The sequence below is a fragment of the Conger conger genome, chromosome 13 (assembly GCF_963514075.1).
Source record: "Conger conger chromosome 13, fConCon1.1, whole genome shotgun sequence".
Lineage (NCBI taxonomy): Eukaryota > Metazoa > Chordata > Actinopteri > Anguilliformes > Congridae > Conger > Conger conger.
The window spans coordinates 46,007,234-46,026,296 of record NC_083772.1 but is presented as its reverse complement, the minus strand read 5'-3'; the positions used below and the strand labels follow the sequence as shown (position 1 = coordinate 46,026,296).

Sequence of the window (19,063 nt, the reverse complement as noted above, 5' to 3'; positions counted from 1 at the left end):
TATCTTGTAACTGCTATTTTTTCTAATCTCGACAGAGATTATTTCAGTTTTCTTTTTGCTGGAAAATATTAACTGTACATAGTCAGAAATGTGCTGGAAGAAGGCATGCTATTAGAATTTAGCAGCATTGCAAACCTTAGCCTTGCAGAAACATAACGTTGAAGATTTCAACATTTTCATTTTGCTTAAATCCAGAATAATTCATCATCTTGAATATGGCAGTATTATAAAAGCACAGGTTTTCTGCTGTCACTGCGTAACATAATAACATATTCTCCCGCACTGCTGTTGTGCTCTTTCACCGGTTGCTTTGGCTTCAATCGCATGCCTGGAAAAAGTGAGATTTTTCATGTTCATTGTTCTGACCGCTATGGCTTTCTCTTTCCAGTGGCTGAGTGGCACAGGGGCTCCCAATCGCACTCTTGGGAAAGAAGGTAAAAGTATTTTTTCTCTTCTATTTCTGTACATGCGGTGAATGTTTAGGCCTTAAATGTATACACGTGCTTACACACTTTAAGATTTCCAGTCTCTCATGATCTGCCCTTCTTTGTAGACATCCCGTCCAAGGTTGACTATGAATGCACACAGCAATTTGAATACTTACAGTGTGAAACATGAGACAATAATGACATGCAACACCAATTTATTTTCAAAATTTTCAAAAATAATAGCGCAGAAATTCTCTCCATCTTTCTGTGGATTCTTGCGGCTCGCGTTGCGGCCTGGGGCTGCGCTGTGACTGACGGAGGCCTCTGTGTCCCCTCGTCAGAGGCCCATTGTCTCCGGCTGAATAAGTCATTTTCTGTCAGACCTGAATGAGATCCTCAGCTCCGTGGCCTCAGCGTATCAGAGCCCGGTTTTGTACATCTCTGGGACATCTTGTCGGAAACCCATTACGGCGCTGAAAGATGAAATCAAGGTGCTGTTTCTGACTGAAAGCTCTCTGTTGCATTAAGTGGCCACAGGAATGCAAGGGGTTAGAAGTTTTCATCACCGCTGGTTTACAAAACACAGCAAGAATTTGTCGCAAAATACCGCACTGTAGCTACGGTCGTAGTATTGTCTTTTGAGGCTCGGTTCTGTGATATTTACCACAAGCTCTTCGCCCGTTTCGGGTGCTAAGTGCACTGCGCCAGAAACACTGATCCATCAAGGTTAGAAAAAAAAAATTACTTTCTTGAGTCGCATGTAAAATATTAAGCTTCTGCTCGTTTGACAAAGCACTTCAATGGATGTCGTTGTGTGCGGTTTTATTTAAAGAAAAACATCTTTAAAGTTTGACGTTTTCTGTCTGGCCGGTCATGAGCTGCATGGTCCAGCCAACCCGAGCCACAGGTGTGTTTGTTGTTGAATTGTTTATTTTCTTCCTTCAGCCCCATGCTATAAAGACGCACTACTTGTCATAAACCCGTAGATCCGATCTTGTGGTAAATCTGACTGCACAAGCTCGGTTCTGTGGGTCTCTGGCTATGTGGTATCATAACCTTCTTCCTTAGCACGACGCTTTATTTTTTACATGCCAGAGTAATTGTAAAAATGTTGTGCTGTCATCATACAAAATTCGTTTTTTTTCCTTTGCCAAGCGCTTGAATAAAATGCGGTTTAGCAAGGTAGCGCAATCTCTATGCTTTCCTTTATTTAGAGAGGGGATTCGTTCAGCGGACTGAAATCAGCGTTGGCCGGGGAGGTTAGCAGAAGACACCCCTGTGTGGCTCATTCATCTCCCCATAAATGTATTTGTATTTGTATTTTTAATTGTGTAACTTAATTGCTGCCCGATGTAATTAACGTCAGATCCATTGAAGCTGTTTCCTTCACCATTGCCACGAAGGAGTAAAAGCTTTAATCAACAGGAATCGGAAGAGCTAGAGGGATTGGATTCATTTCCTGTCCAGTTGAGATCACACATTCATTCTTAGGTGTCTTATACATGCAGAACCTCATTACAGAATTTAAGGCTTTTAAAGTTAGAGATGTTTTGTAATACTTCTTACTATAACTAAGTTAATTGCGGGATATGTCCAACCCAACTTAATAAACAGGAATAACTGCATTATTTACCTCTTTAATAAGAACAATAGATCCCATTTACTATTGCTCTTATTATTATGATTATTATTATTATTATTAGTTTGATATAATAATCATCATCATCAGCATAATAATCATAACAATAATAGTAATAATAATACATTAAAATTGTCCACATTCTCTCCTTATTTGATCTCTATACCGGCACTGCTCGTTGGTTTCAGGGGATGTTTTATTCATTAAAGTGTTCAGGGAGGTTCAGGGAGGATGTTCAAGGAAGGGGACTCATAGCTCTGTACATGCAATACAAGCCTGGTCCCAGCAGCCAAGGAATTCTTGGTTTGACAGGGCAGATATTGTTTTGAAAGTTCCAAAGGCCCAGATGTTTTCAACATTATGTACGATCATTTCAGCGGTTAGGTATGCACTGACCTGAGATGTAATGACAGCTTTTCATGAAGTGCATTAAAGTCAATCATCCATCTGGCATCTTTTCATCACTTGTTTGTTCCCATTTCACCCAGGACCCAATGCTTATGCGTGGTATATGCTCACGTTGTGTAAAACACCGGTGATTGGCCTTTTGATTTGACTTGCCGGAGCAAAGATGAAACAGGGGGAAGTGGGCTAATATGTTGGAGTGTCTGTATAGGTCTCGTAGGAGCGCGGGATGTGGCCCCCGATTGTTCCAAAGGAAGACGAGAAGAAATTGACAGAGCTTCTGAAAACGTGTGCTTTCGAGTTGAGGTAGTAGGTTGTATGGTTTAGAATGACACCCTGGGAGTTAACTATACAGCCTTCTAGCTTTCCTCGGAGTGCACTCAAGTCGTCAAGCAACACCTTATTAAGCAAACGGCAGACAGCCTGAGCATCTGTCTGCCCCCGCTGTGTGCCGTGAACGTAACACACCGCTGTGTGCCGTGAACGTAACACACCGCTGTGTGGCGTGAACGTAACACACCGCTGTGTGTAGTGAACGTAACACACCACTGTGTTGTAGTGAACGTAACACACCGCTGTGTGTAGTGAACGTAACACCCCGCTGTGTGTAGTGAACGTAACACACCGCTGTGTGCTGTGAACGTAACACCCCGCTGTGTGTAGTGAACGTAACACCCCGCTGTGTGTAGTGAACGTAACACCCCGCTGTGTGCCGTGAACGTAACACACCGCTGTGTGCTGTGAACGCAACACACCGCTGTGTGCTGTGAACGTAACACACCGCTGTGTGCTGTGAACATAACACACCGCTGTGTGCTGTGAACGTAACACACCGCTGTGTGCCGTGAACGTAACACACCACTGTGTGTAGTGAACGTAACACCCCGCTGTGTGCCGTGAACGTAACACACCACTGTGTGCTGTGAACGTAACACTGAGCGGGACCCATCAGGAGGCTACAGGCTGGGAGGGAAAATCAGATGTTTTCCTTTAATTATAAAACAGTTTGGGGCATTCTTTAACCGGCCTGATTGTGTATAGATTAATACTATGTTAATGTATATTTGTATATTTGTAATGCATATTTATTATTATCACTTTGATGAGCAGTGATCTGCTGCATTGAACACAGACGATGTCCCTTTGGTTGGGCCCGGGACTCATGTTATTTTATCTGGCTGAGCGCTTTTGTTTTCCTTTAATTATAAAACCACACCGAAAAGCAATTGTGTATCGATTACTATACACAAGTGATAATCAATGTTAATATATACTTTTTATACATGTACATATACATACTTTTATACACCCCCCCTCCCATTTTAAGGCACCATAATGGTTGGGACACATGAATTTAATGTAAATGAAAGTAGTCATGTTTAGTACTTTGTTCCATATCCTTTGCATGTAATGACTGCTTGACCCATAGACATCACCAGAAGCTCAGTTTCTTCTCTGGTGATGCTCTACCGGGTCTGTACTACATCTTCAGCTTGTTTTGGTTGCTAGTTGCCTTAAGTTTTCTCTTCAGATTATGAAATGCGTATTCAATTGGATTCAGATCAGATCATGTTGAGTTTGGAGGCATTTGCATGAACTTGAGCAGGTAAGATGCTTTTGTACACTTCAGAATTCTTTCTGCCGCTGCTATCAGTAGTGATTTCATCAGTGACGACAAGTGAGCCAGTACCTGTGGAAGACATACTTGCCGAAACTATAATACCCCCACCACATTTCACAGAGAGGGGTAGTTCCCTTAGTCCTCCTCCCTTTGCTCTTGCCATCACTCTGATTCAAGTGAATCTTGGTCTCCTCTGTCCACGAGACCTTTTCCTGAGCTCTGCAGGCTCTTTTGGGTACATATTAGCAGACTGTATCCTGGCCATCCTGTTGCCTGTGTCGTTCTGTTTATGTGTATTCTGCAGCCACTGACACATCCATGTCCGCCTCCTGAAGAGTGTTTCTGATCCTTCAGACAGGTGTTTGGGGGGGTTTTCTTTATATTTCTTAATATGAATATAATTGTTTTGTTATCAGATGTAGAGGTCTTCCTACCAGGCCCTTTGTAATTACTGTAATCAAAAACACATGAAGCCATTTGTCCCAAATACTATGGTGCCCTGAAATAGGGGAGCTGTATATAAACTGCTATAATTTCAACATGGTGAAGCACAAGTGTATAAGATACCCTAAAATAAAAGGTAAGTGTGTGATTTAATTTGGTTTGATGATAAGTCCAAAATTGTGGCTTACAGATCCCAATCAAAATCATTCCATTAAATCCATGATAAAATGGGTTAACGTAGAAACGTAACTTCGGCTCTGACCATTTTCTCGTTCTAATGCTTTCGTACTTTGTTGATGTAACGCTGTGTCTAAATGGCGGCACATGACAATCCTGGCAGCTTTGAGCTGTATTCCAGTGCTGTGCGATAGCCCAGTTTCTAAAACACCAGTGGTCTTGATCCAAGGATGGAGGAAAATTTGCTGAATGTGTTTAAAATGACTATAGATGCACTTCTCTGTGGTAACCCTTATCACTGGATGGTGATCTGCCTTGTGGTTTGAGCTCCAGCTGTAAGAGGCATGGACCTGCTGCTTTCACATTTCTGTGAGCAGGTGCAGTCTAGTTATCTGTGTACGTCTGTGGAGTCTAGTTATCTGTGTACGTCTGTGGAGTCTAGTTATCTGTGTACGTCTGTGGAGTCTAGTTATCTGTGTACGTCTGTGGAGTCTAGTTATCTGTGTACGTCTGTGGAGTCTAGTTATCTGTGTACGTCTGTGGAGTCTAGTTATCTGTGTACGTCTGTGGAGTCTAGTTATCTGTGTACGTCTGTGGAGTCTAGTTATCTGTGTACGTCTGTGGAGTCTAGTTATCTGTGTACGTCTGTGGAGTCTAGTTCTCTGTGTGCATCTGTGGAGTCTAGTTCTCTGTGTACATCTGTGGAGTCTAGTTCTCTGTGTACATCTGTGGAGTCTAGTTCTCTGTGTACGTCTGTGGAGTCTAGTTCTCTCTGTATGTCTTGTAAAAGGCTCCACTGTTTGGAGTGGGAGCTGCTCTGGATTACTGGATTAACAACATGACATGAATTATAAACATACAATTTGAAAAGGTGTTGAAGCTTGTGAGTGAACTAAAAATCGAATTGAAAAGGAAACATAATTTTTTGATGGGCAGCAATCTGTGGCATATAGTACAGAAAATGTTGGATTAATAAATTGTGACAGTTTCCCCTTTGCTTGGGTGTAGATTAATGTCCTTTACTAGAAGTGAGGGTGGTGGTGGAATTCATTGCGGGGGTGGTTCTCTGAGCTGTCCAAACCGACTCAAAAAGGGAGTACTCTTGGCCTTGTGAGTTGCCGTTGTGACCTTTGTGAGTTGACGTTTGGGCCTGGCGTTTCTGCGGTTTGAAAAGCATCGAAGCAGATCGCCTTTCCTGCCAGTGCTGTCTTAATTAGTGTGACGTCAAAATCAAAAGTACATTTCTCAGACCTATTGAAGCATGTTAATGTTCTCAGACACTTTGTCAAAGTAGGTTGGTGTTCAATGGTATACTCTGCAGTATTCAGTAGATCTTTCTGGTAGAAGTAAAATAAACAGAAATTGTCAGCTAGAGCACTCAAATACCCATATTCCTAGCAGGGAGCCTTTTTTTGCAGCTGAGTGGCTGTTGTTTTAATTTTGTATTGCCTTTATTGACTTTGTAGAATACTATAGAACGTACTAAATAAAATTAACTGGATGTTTTGCAAGGCTTAGCAAATGTTATATGGACCAGTCACTTTAAAACCCTGTACTGCCTTTGGTCATGTGACCATTTCTGCAAAATAAATAGTGAGAATTAAAGCAACTATAAAATAAATAATAGCATAGGTTTGATTTCACGGAAGACAAATTAATATGACAATGTTGTTTTTTGCGTTGATTCTTTAACTGCAGGGGTGCAATTTAGCCTTATGTGATGCAAGTCCAGAATAATCAAACTCTAGAAGCCAAGTCCCTTTCTGGAACATTGCATTACATTATATTACAGGCATTTGGCAGAAGCTCTTATCCAGAACGATGTACAACAAAGTGCATGACCATGAACTGGGACAATTGCATTGAAAGACCCTAGAGGGATGTGCAGGTTCAAGTGCGAGGAATGACCACAAAAATAAGGACTTGAGCCTTGTAGATGACTAAGGATTATATCTATAAAACCGTTGTAGGAAACACAACGCAAGTAATAATAAAGTATACATGTATGCAGGAACAACAATAAACAGCTTACATAGCCAAACGAAAGAAGCAGTAAAACAATCTAAGTGAATACAACCCTAGTGATAATGAAACAAGTATGCACAATTGTGAGAACTACCATACTAGTAATACTAGCACTGTTGCTGGAGAGTATAATTCAGGAAAGGTCTTTGCTGTAGAATAACAAAATCAAAGCATTTGCACGCAAAGCCAAAGACAGCTGGTTACTGGAATTGCAATTTACGTACTGGAACAATTTACGTACTGGAACAATTTACGTATTGTTGAAAACGGCTACAAAATAGGAGCTGCAATGAATGTGACAGTAATTTTAGTACCGATGCCAGTAAGTTTTTAAATCGATACCGTATACTTTGACATCACTTTCAAAGATTTCAGCATTCCAAATATCTTCTTTCTTTCTTTTTTTTATTATAAATTATGCATTTGTGTCCTAACTACCAATGTTGTATTCCCCCATCACTCATTATTTCATTCCACATGAGAGCAACTTGGATAATAGCACTTTCTTCCTCAAATTAGTTTCTTTTCTTTCCTCTCGGGTCTTCAACGCACTTTTCCCTGGTTCTGAGTTGCACTTTATTGTACGTCGCTCTGTATAAGAGCGTCTACTAATTGACTATAATGTAATGTAACAAATAAGCGTTTTACGTCTGTACATATGTTTTTATTTTATACGTGTGGAACGATTTTTCACGATGCCATTTGTTCTTTTTCTCTTTAAAAGAGCTGAGCCAGTAGAGCACCATTTACATGCTCACTGCGTGTCGCGACATCGCCGGTTCAAATCTGTCCGCACGAACTTTGGCTCATCTCTTTCCCTCCCTCTCGCTCACATCCAATAAAACAGAAAAATCCCTTAAAACCCCTAAAAGTTTCGATTCTTCCACGGCATTGCTCTGAAGTCACTGATCACACAGTCTTCATGCGTGTCCCTTCCCAGCTGTCATTGCAGGCTGCGCTTGCCGCAGTGAAATGATGCGGGTGCTGCGGGAGCACTCGCCCTGTGAAGACACAGCTGTGCGCCGTCCCTCCTCGCTCTGTGTGCGTTTGCTTGGGGCTTCGCCAGACGCTGGGGCTTCAGCCAACCCCAGAGTGCGGTGAGCAGGGCCTCGGTATCCCACGGTAACCTCCTGAAATCTCTATTTAGCGGGAGCCGGCCGCACTCTGGATCTTGGCCGTGCGCCTGGGCTTGTAAAACCGCTCGTTAATCCCCCAAAGAAGTGAAAAAAAAATACAGGGGCTAAGGATTATGGAGTCTGGATCTACACTCACCGAGCACTTTATTAGGTATTTATTAGACTTATTTTTTAGACTTCTGCTGTTGTAATGCGTGGTTATTTGTGTTACTGTCACCTTCCCGTCAGCTTTGACCAGTCTGGCCATTCTCCTCTGACATCTCTCACTAACAAGGCGTTTCTGTCTGCAGAACTGCTGCTGATTTTTAAAAGTTTTTTCCAAACTCTAGAGGCTAGTGTGTGTGAAAATCCCTGGAGATCAGCAGTTTCTGAGATACTCAAACCACTCTGTCTGCCAACAACAATCATTCCATGGTCAAAGTTACTTAAACCACACTTTTTCCCTATTTTTTCAGAAAATTAACACTGTTATTGGAGATATAACATGCAGGTCACATCCATCTGTTAAGGGAGATGTAATGTGCAGGTCACATCCGTCTGTTAAGGGAGATGTAACGCACAGGTCACATCCGTCTGTTAAGGGAGATGTAATGCGCAGGTCACATCCGTCTGTTATGGGAGATGTAATGCGCAGGTCACATCCGTCTGTTAAGGGAGATGTAACACGCAGGTCACATCCGTCTGTTAAGGGAGATGTAACACGCAGGTCACATCCGTCTGTTAAGGGAGATGTAATGTGCAGGTCACATCCGTCTGTTAAGGGAGATGTAACACGCAGGTCACATCCGTCTGTTAAGGGAGATGTAACACGCAGGTCACATCCGTCTGTTAAGGGAGATGTAACACGCAGGTCACATCCGTCTGTTAAGGGAGATGTAACACGCAGGTCACATCCGTCTGTTAAGGGAGATGTAACACGCAGGTCACATCCGTCTGTTAAGGGAGATGTAACACGCAGGTCACATCCGTCTGTTAAGGGAGATGTAATAGGCAGGTCGTATCAGCCCATAAGGGGTTAACAACATGGCTCTGGTTTGTCACTCAGCCAGTGGGATGAAGTTAAGAAGCTTCTTATTATTGCCTCCATGTTGGTTACAGTTTAGGTTGCCATGGTGACAATAAGCAGCTTCCTGCTTTGTGCTTTATGACCACAGGGAGGGTGACACAAGTGATTTAAAGCTGTTAACTTTGTTCTTCACAGAGAGGTCCAGTTTCAAAGCTGTAAATCTGTCTATTTATTCATTTATATTATCCCTATGTTCAGGCTTTTAGTGTTGTGTGGAGAATTAAGAGTGAAATATAAAATAAGCTATTTACACAGTCATTTAATATTTTATTATTAGTATCTTCAGATATCACAATAATCCTGGATATCATTCTGGGAACTAACCAAAAAGATGTCAATGATGATAACATATCAAGTACCGTATATTGATAATGTAAATGTTTGTGTTGTTTATGGATGTGTGTCTTCAGCTCACAAAGAGGTATGTTCAGGTTTTAGTCACTGAAGGACTTTGTTGCATTGTAAGTTGCTCTGTATGGGACCTTCTGCTACAGGGCAAGTAAACTACTAGCTAGGGAGGCAGATGAGATTTTCCTTTTTAGCGATTCGATTGTAGCAAGATGACTCGGTTCAGCGATCTCCTACGTGGCATTTGTCAACAGCAAATGCCGCTTGTTCCTCTTCTTCAGAACAAATTGCCAGCGGTTTCAAAGACCAATTTTCTGGTTGTTGTACCTACAACCTCTTTAAATCAGCAAATGCCGACTTGCTGGCTGCTGAGATTTGGTATCCGGGGCAATGTTTTGCAACACTGCACTTTTACTGAATATGAGCTACAGTTCAGGTCTGTGCTTGCCCCAAAATGCTTCTCCTTCTTGCTGCTCTTGGAAAGTGCTGTTTAGGTTAGTCTATCCAAAGCGTATCAAGCCAAGGCAATCTTGAAGAACTAGGACTTTATCCTAAAGCAGCCATCAACAGCAGGCTATCATCAGTGGCAGGTGCTGGTAACGGAGAGATTCAGACCACACTGATAATAAGTGAGTGAAACCTAAAGTTGTGTTCAGTTCGTGGGCAGCGAGGGGGTTAATTGGAAATTGAACTGAATGATGTTTGAGGGAAACAAATGAAAGGACACATTGTCCATTCTATAGCTTATGCTGGTGCGGGACAGAAAAGGGAGAACAAAACCTCAAATCCTGCTTCCTAAATCAATGTTTTACTGCTCACCACAGTGTGGTCACAACTGGGCCGTCATCAAGACAAACTGCGTGTGCGTAGCCTTCGGTCAGCCCGTACCTGACTGTGCCATGCCCTAAGGTTATTAGTATGGATGCGCTTGGAGGCAGTTTGCCTGGATGGAGACCCAGTGTGGGTGGGATTGGCGATCATGTTGTTGTACTGAGAAATAAACCACTTATTCTGAGAGCCGACATGGCGGTGTGTAGACTCGCGTTTCCCTTTTCCAGGGTTGTCGACAGGCCCTGGCAACAGAGGATAGTGTAGTACTGTAGAACCGGGCTCTGTGATCCCCGTAGCTGTTCTCTCCCCTGAGGAGAAAAAAACACCACAATTTGCCCTGATTAAGGAGCCACTGAACACACAGCAGCTCCGCCCCGTTTTGGGGTGAGGTTCACGATGCCTCTTTCTCCTGTCGTTAATCCTGGGGGCGGGGGAGGGAGACTGAGGGACGTCCGTCCACCTCTCACAGGCTGGAGAGACAGGCCAGAGGGTGGTGAGGCCCAGCTGAGCACCAGGGTTTTTTCAGCGGAGCACGGGGGTTTATTCAGCGGAGCACCAGGGTTCATTCAGCTGAGCACCAGGGTTTATTCAGCGGAGTACCAGGGTTTATTCAGCAGAGTACCAGGGTTTATTCAGCGGAGCACCAGGGTTTATTCAGCAGAGCACCAGGGTTTATTCAGCGGAGCACCAGGGTTTATTCAGCAGAGCACCAGGGTTTATTCAGCTGAGCACCAGGGTTTATTCAGCGGAGCACCAGGGTTTATTCAGCGGAGCACCAGGGTTTATTCAGCAGAGCACCAGGGTTTATTCAGCGGAGCACCAGGGTTTATTCAGCAGAGCACCAGGGTTTATTCAGCAGAGCACCAGGGTTTATTCAGCGGAGCACCAGGGTTTATTCAGCGGAGCACCAGGGTTTATTCAGCTGAGCACCAGGGTTTATTCAGCAGAGCACCAGGGTTTATTCAGCTGAGCACCAGGGTTTATTCAACAGAGCACGGGGGTTTATTCAGCGGAGCACGGGGGTTTATTCAGCGGAGCACCAGGGTTTATTCAGCAGAGCACCAGGGTTTATTCAGCAGAGCACCAGGGTTTATTCAGCAGAGCACCAGGGTTTATTCAGCGGAGCACCAGGGTTTATTCAGCGGAGCACCAGGGTTTATTCGCGGTGCGTGTCTTCACCCCCCCCTGGCCCAGCGGAGCACGGGGGTTTATTCGCGGTGCATGTGTTCACCCCCCCTGGCCCCAGCGGTTTCTCCACATGCGCCAGGGAGCTGCAGAGAGTGAGCAATTTGAAAAATCTGGCTGTTTGAGCAGAGCCCCCTCCAGCTGGCAGTGCACTGCGCCTGTAAGTCATTGGGAACAGCTGCGTTTCCATTTATAAGATGGCTGAAAAAATAAATGACCAGATTAGAAAGAGGACTCTTTTGTTTGGCTTCTCAGAAGGCTCTGGAGTGGCACACTGAGAGGCCTCCGTTCGTCTGCCTCTGCTTTTTAGTGCTGTGAGGCAAGACAAGTACAAAATGTGCTACTTACTAAGTCAGGTCATATTTTGGAGTAAGTGCAAAAGTCTGCAGACATCACAATAATCCTGGAAACCTCAACGTCTTTCTGGGAACGAACCAGAAAGTTAGTGAATGATGATGAACATATCAAGTATATTAATAATGGAAATATTTGTGTTGTTTATGCCTTGAGCTCACAAAGAGATTGAAATTTGCTGCCGAATGTTCACGCTCGACTTGCAGAAGGTTTTCAACAATTTCTCCCTCTGGCAGTGATACGGTCCTTGTATTGCCTACGCCCCCTCCGCTCTGGAAAGAACTGTCCAGTTACTTGTTGGTTGTCATTGTAGTCGCGTTTCATGACAAAAAGTCATGTCGTCAAAACAGCTTTTCTTTTGTGTGCATATGAAAAGTTTTGTGAGGCCGCCTGATGATGGGCACTGTCTTTAATGAGAGAAAACAGTTTTATTTGATTTTAGGTGGATGTGTATTTTGGTATTTCGCCGTTTTGGCATGATTGACATAGAGGGCCCCCAGTCAGACCCTCCAGATATTTTGACAGTGGGCATGTTTCTCGACCTGTTCCATTGCATAGCACCTCTACCCTTTCTCTGATTCATTCACTGTTTGAAGAGTGTGACCTGTGCTTGGCCTTCTTGTGTGGGTGAAATATGCAATAAAGTCATCCGTTTTATGCCTTGCAAACAGCCATAATATATACATGGCATACGGAGGTGTCATTGATCTGTCTGGAGCCAGGACTCAGGCTTGTTCTGTCAAGAACATTCTTATGACCTTTGACCCTGGGGGGGGGTTGGGGATCAATGCCATTGATTGGTGATGGGCTAGATGCAGTGGGCGGGCCTTCGCCCTCTCTCTCTCCTGTGGAGAGGCCCTCACAGACACCTTCCCCCCCTCCGGCCCTGGGCAGTGTGGGGGCTTGACCACGTGCTCCGCTGTCACCAGGTTAACATGCCATTTTGTGTGTCAGCTTTCCAGCCACGTAAATGGTAAATGATTGGCATTTATATAGCGCCTTTATCTAAAGCGCTGTACAATTGATGCTTCTCGTTCACCCATTCATACACGCACTCACACACCGACGGCGATTGGCTGCCATGCAAGGCGCCGACCAGCTCGTCAGGAGCATTTGTGGGTTAGGCGTCTTGCTCAGGGACACTTCGACACAGCCCGGGCGGGGGGATCGAACCGGCAACCCTCCGACTGCCAGGCGACTGCTCTTACCACCTGAGCCACTGTCGCCCCTGCTACGTGTAATATCAATGTAAATAAAGAAGCACAAATATGATGAATGAAAAGCAGAAGAAATCATTACAGTCTTCAGAAGCCTGGGGGAGGGTGAGCCTCCTGCTTCCACATTTCGATTAGCCCGAAAGGGGGTGAACTCGCACGTGGATGGACCTTCATACTGCTGGGCTCTCTGCACCTTGCCTTGGCTGTACTACTCCCTCCTCATAATACAGATTTAATTCTTGGTTTAATTCTTGTCAACCTGATGTAGCTATTTTTAGATGCTATTCTAAAACATACTCAATGCTGTTTTTCTTGATGGAATGAAGTACCTGGCAGTTACTAGTTGGCTGTTCTGCTCAGCAAATGTTTAGATCTGTAGGTCTGAAGTATCTCTCACTTAGAATGGCATTTCTAATAGCCATCACTTCCATCAAGCAGGTGAGATTCATGCACTCTCAGGTCTCAAGTCTCACCCCAGCAGTGTGTAGTGTACATACACTCAGTGAGCACTTTACTAGGTATTTATTACACTTATGTCTTAGGCTTATTGGTCTTCTGCTGTAGCCTACCCAGTTAGAGGTTTGAAGCATTGCGTGTTCAGAGATGCTCTTCTGCATACCACTGTGGCAATGCGCGGCTATTTGCGGTTTTTGTTTTTTGCACCATTCTCTGCAAACTCTAGAGACTGTTGTGCGTTAAAATCCCCGGAGATTGAGTGGTTTCTGAGGCGATGGAAAGGCTTGGTGGACCCAGGTCCGGTTCTTGGTCTTCATGCTGGGTCTTCTGGCTGATGGACGGTTAGGGGTGGGGCTGTGCCAGTGGAGGAGCTCAGCCTGGTATGAGGGCGCAAGATTAAGGGATTTATAGGTAGTAAGCAGTATTTTATGTGGATTCTTTGTTTAACTGGAGCCAGTGGAGGTTCTGAAGAACAGGCGTCGTGTGATCTGTGGTATGGGAGTGAGTGAGCTGACGGCAGAAGAGTTCTGGAGATATTGTAATTTTTTAAGGATGTTAGAAGAAGTTCCATCAAGAATACTGTTGTAGTAGTGGATTCCCGAGGAGATAAATTCATAAATAAGTGTTTCAGCAGCAGGGAAAGAGGGGAATGGATGGAGACAAGCAATATTTTAAAAATCAAATGAGATCAACAATAACGCTACGGTTACGGATGTGAGGGGATGAGCAGACAGTGGCGCCATTGATGGCGAGGGAGAAATTGTGAGTGAGATTTTGGTCCAATGATGATGATTTCCGATTTGTTACAGTTGAGTGAGAAGGTTTGTTTGCATCCAGGATGTCATTTTGGTGAGACAGGTGGTTAGGGTGGAGTGAGTAAGGGTAATGACCGTTTTGGTGGAAATATAGAGCTGGGTGTCATCAACAGAACTGGAGGCTGTAGGAACAGATGATCTGCCTAAGGGGAGCAATAAAGGGGTCCAAACACCAAACCTTGTGGGACACCATGGGAAATCAGCACACCCCTGCACACCCTGCGGCTCCCCAGGACCAGAAGTGAGGACCCCAGCACACCCTGCGGCTCCCAGGGCCACTGGGGTGTAAGGCCAGGAGTGGAGGTGTCCGTAGTGATGGTCAGATGGTCAGAAATGATGACGTCAGCACCAGAGAGATGGTGGATGGAAAGTCCAGTGGAGCCCACCAGGTCCAGAGTGTGTCCATGGTTGTGGGTTGGGAAGTTGATATGTTATCTGAGGTTGGAGCAGTTGAGCACTTCTAGGAAGTCTTTGGCAGTTTTAGACAGTGGAGTGAATGTGGATGTTCAAATCACCGAGGAGCAGGATGGAGAGTTGGGTAAGGGATTCAGACTGGTCAGATAGAAAGGCAGTGTTGAGTTTGGGAGGATGGTAAATTGTAACTACAGGTTTAGGGCCAGGGAGTTCAAATACCAGGCATTCAAAAGAGGATGAATATGAGACAGGTTTTAATAGCTTGCTGGGCAACAGCTGCAACTCTACCACCCCAGCCATCAGGGCGTGGCGTGGGTGACATTGGCTCAGGTGGTTGGAGCAGTCGTCTGGCAGTCGGAGGGTTGCCTGTTCGATCCCACCGTGGGTGTGTCGAAGTGTACCTGAGCAAGACACCGAACCACCAAATGCTGCTGACGAGCTGGTTGGTGCCTTGCCTCACTGTGAGTGTGCGTGAATGGGTGAATTAGAAGCATCAATCGTACGGCGCTTTGGATAAAGGCATTTTCTATTTATTTGGAGTGGTTTGGTTGAGTAAAAAACACCGTAGTCCAGTGATTTATGCCAGGCAACTTTACAGAAATAAAAACCTACAGTAACCGTATTTTATTATTCTACTGATACAATTTGAACAAGCCGTGTTTCTAACGTCAGTCTCTTGCAGGCAAAAAGCATGCTCTTTCTTTCTGTCATGGATGGAGGCAATTAAATGCACCAGCCTCTCATTGCATGTTACTGCTTGTTGATTGTTTTTGGAACTTGTTACTGCCGCTACAGTTGTGCAATGTTATTTCAATCACTTCCCACAGCTGCTCATGACATCTATTAGTCACTTTCATGAACTACACATTCACATTCTTTATATTTCAATGCTTTTGTTTGGCCCCAAGGGCATACAGTCTTTGAAGATGAAGGCAACAACATGCATGTGTCCTTGTGTTTGGACGTCATGTTGTGGCTGCCAGGTACACACAGTGTGATGGGGCAGGGCTTTTTAAAATCAAACATTTTTTCACATGTGATTTTCACAATGCTGAACAAATCATCCGAGTCTCGAGTGATTTACGGGGGAGTTGTAAGTTGAGTCTGGAGTCTATTCATGTGAGGTTTAAGTGTGACCCCAGTACAAGTGCCCTTCATTGCAAACTACCTTCATATGACTAATGCTAACACACGCACATCCCCATTTAAACGGGTCATGAACACAAAATCACTTCTTTAGTTCTAAAGCTGAGTGTCTTGTCTCTTTTTAAGAGATCACATTACATCACTGTGAAAAGTAACGAAAATCTAATCTTGTACAAAAAAGATCCATGTACTGCCACCTTAAGGTGAAGTTTTGTTTGGTTTCTCCTGGATCCACATCCCAATCTGGTAAACAATCTATGTCTACGTAAGCAAGTCAATGCCCAAACTAGGATGGATTAATGGGTAGACGGGTCAAATACCAGCCAAATACGAAAGTGTTTTGGATTCAAATACGTTTCTACACTTTTCAAGTGCAAACCACACCTTCTGGTCCTCTTGGCTGGCTGAATTGCAATAGGCAAAATCAATCAAGCACAGAAAAGTATTTGAATCCAACACAATTACATATTTGACCCAGGTCTGGGGAAGGCCTATTCAAACTGCAAATTATCCTCATGTCAAGCTGACAGCTGGGATCGGTATTTATAATGGTAAATGGTTGGCATTTATATAGTGCCTTTATCCAAAGTGCTGTACAATTTATGCTCATTTACCCATTCATACACCAACGGCGATTGGCTGCCATGCAAGGCACCAACCAGCTTGCCAGGAGCATTTGGGGGTTAGGTGTCCCTTGCTCAGGGACACTTTGACACACCCAGTGTCAACTGGAAACCCTCCGACTGCCTCTTACCACCTGAGTCAAATAATAATTTGTTATTTTGCTGACTTTTTTATCCAAAGCAAGTTGATTTGACTAAGTAGCGCAACAGCAGTGTAGATCCGTGGCTTGAACCTTTGTCATGGACCTTTGGCTACTAGGCTGCCCCTTCTATTCTTTTTAGAGTAGTTTAGCCTTTTTAATCCTTAATCCTTCCTTGTTCCATTACAGTTTCACTTTCTATATCGATCTTTTTATGGTATTTTAGCAGTTTGTGAGTAACACCTGCATGGCTACGTCTGGTTCCCCCTCCTCCCCCAACCCCCACTCTGCTCTGAGCCTGGACCCCCTCCTCCCCCAACCCCCACTCTGCTCTGAGCCTGGACCCCCTCCTCCCCCAACCCCCACTCTGCTCTGAGCCTGGACCCCCTCCTCCCCCAACCCCCACTCTGCTCTGAGCCTGGACCCCCTCCTCCCCCAACCCCCACTCTGCTCTGAGCCTGGACCCCCTCCTCCCCCAACCCCCACTCTGCTCTGAGCCTGGACCCCCTCCTCCCCCAACCCCCACTCTGCTCTGAGCCTGGACCCCCTCCTCCCCCAACCCCCACTCTGCTCTGAGCCTGGACCCCCTCCTCCCCCAACCCCCACTCTGCTCTGAGCCTGGACCCCCTCCTCCCCCAACCCCCACTCTGCTCTGAGCCTGGACCCCCTCCTCCCCCAACCCCCACTCTGCTCTGAGCCTGGACCCCCTCCTCCCCCAACCCCCACTCTGCTCTGAGCCTGGACCCCCTCCTCCCCCAACCCCCACTCTGCTCTGAGCCTGGACCTCAGTAGGCAGCCCAGAATCTGCTGTTTCTTTACAGGACAATGAGTCCATCCATTCATCCATTATCTAACCCGCGTATTCCTGGTCAGGGTCAGGGGCGGTGCTGGAGTCTATCTCAAGAAAGTGAGTCATATTTTGGGAATGAAATGCAGGTTTTTTTGGGGGGTTTTATTTGGACGGATGTTTGTTTTCATAGATTGTACGTTGCGCTTTGATGACAGTGTTGTATTCATTTCTCTGTGTTTGCACACTGGGTGTATAATCTGTTTCATTGCACCTCACACTGCTGGTGTGGTCTCGATGCCTCAGACTTTAGTTCCACACGGCTGTTACGTACGTACACACGGCTGTTACGTACGTACACACGGCTGTTACGTACGTACAAGCGCGGGCCCCAGGACATGCGGTAATGGACAGTGGGCTGTATCAGAGCTGCTGGATTCTGTGAGCCTGCCTGCTCCTGCTGCAATGCAGCTAGTGCCCCCCCCGCCCCCCGCCGTTTTTACCTGGTACTTTTTTGCATCGCAATCCCCATTTTAAACACTTTGCTTGGGATTGCCGAGGACATTGGGGAAGGTCCCTCCAGGTGCTTGCGCCGGGGTCTTTCTCAGCCCCGCTGCAGGGACACTGTGGGGCGGGCTTCCTCCAGCGAGACACCTTCCCCTCGGGTCTCAGCTGAGTGACGCTCCGGGGTAACTGGACGCACTCCTGCTCGTTTAGAGGCGAGGCAGTAAATCAACCGGGGCGCGTAACCCGAGGGCTCAAATCCTAGGGGCGACAGAGCCGGCGAGCCCCAGAAAGAGGAATTGCTTGAAAGCATCACGTAAAACACCCAGCTGTTTAAAAAGGCAACATGCAAACTGTCTGCAATGAAAATATGGTATAACAGAGGTGGGTGGAGGGAGTGTGTGTGTGTGTGTGTGTGTGAGAGAGAGAGAGTCGTGATAAAACCCAGCGGCATTCACTGATCGATCAAGTTAAAGTGAAATGCTGCGTTGCAGAGCTGGAGAGGCAGAGAGGCGCTCGCTCGGCGGCGGGATGGCTCTCAGAGCGCCGTGCGGCGCGGGCTGCCAGCTGCAGGCGGAGGAGTGCGGCGCTCCTGCCAGACGCAGAGGAGGAGCGGGGAGACGCAGAGGAGACGGCAGGAGGAGCGGGGAGACGCAGACACGCGCTCTCTCTCTGCCAGCGGACCCCCGTCGCCACGGACTCCAGGTACGGTGCGGAGCCGCCTGTAAGCCGCGCGGGTTCGCCGTTCGACGGCTCCGAGCTTTTAGGTTTTCCGTGGAAAGCGCGGAGGGTTTCAGTCCGCACGCTGTCGGCGGGGACGGAGGGAAGGTTCCGGGCTAATTTTAACAGCCAGAGGAGAAGGTGGTATCTGAAGCAGGCGCAGGACGGAGCGATCGATCGATCCGAACACACAGTCAGCGGGGGCGCGGTTAATAGCGCGGAGGCCGTGCCGGTGTCCTCACGTGTGGCGCTGATTTAAGCGTGTTCTGTGTGCGTGATTTAGGCATGTTTCCCTGTGTGGACTCTCATCTGGAGAGAGGGTGGGGTTGTGGGGGGGGGGGGGGGTGGAGTAATAGATTTGATTGATCTGAGGCTCTGGTTTAAAGCCCGTATTGATTTCATTCGCTGACGCCCCCCCCCCCCCCCAAAACCCGGTCCTGCGGTGCACGGACTTGAACCTGGTCACTATGGTTACCAACTCTCATAGAAACATCCGGTGTTTTCTATTTCTCCATTTAAATTATAGTGTGTAATATTCAGGGTAGAGCAGCGCTCTCTTAGCGGTGGATTGAGTGGTGAAAA

At 46.0% G+C, this 19,063-nt stretch overlaps 1 long non-coding RNA gene across 2 annotated transcripts in view; it reads left to right on the top strand.

Annotated features, from left to right (window-relative positions):
• The window catches only part of LOC133108519 (uncharacterized), a 48,652-nt gene that overhangs the window by 25,798 nt on the left and 3,791 nt on the right, over window positions 1-19,063 (top strand). The window contains exons 2-3 of one of the 2 annotated variants that reach the window (XR_009704663.1): window positions 389-434; window positions 18,256-18,466. This is a non-coding gene — a long non-coding RNA (uncharacterized LOC133108519). Of the gene's footprint in view, window positions 1-388; window positions 435-17,816; window positions 18,146-18,255; window positions 18,467-19,063 lie in introns of those variants that run through there. The other variant, XR_009704662.1, reaches the window with a different exon arrangement.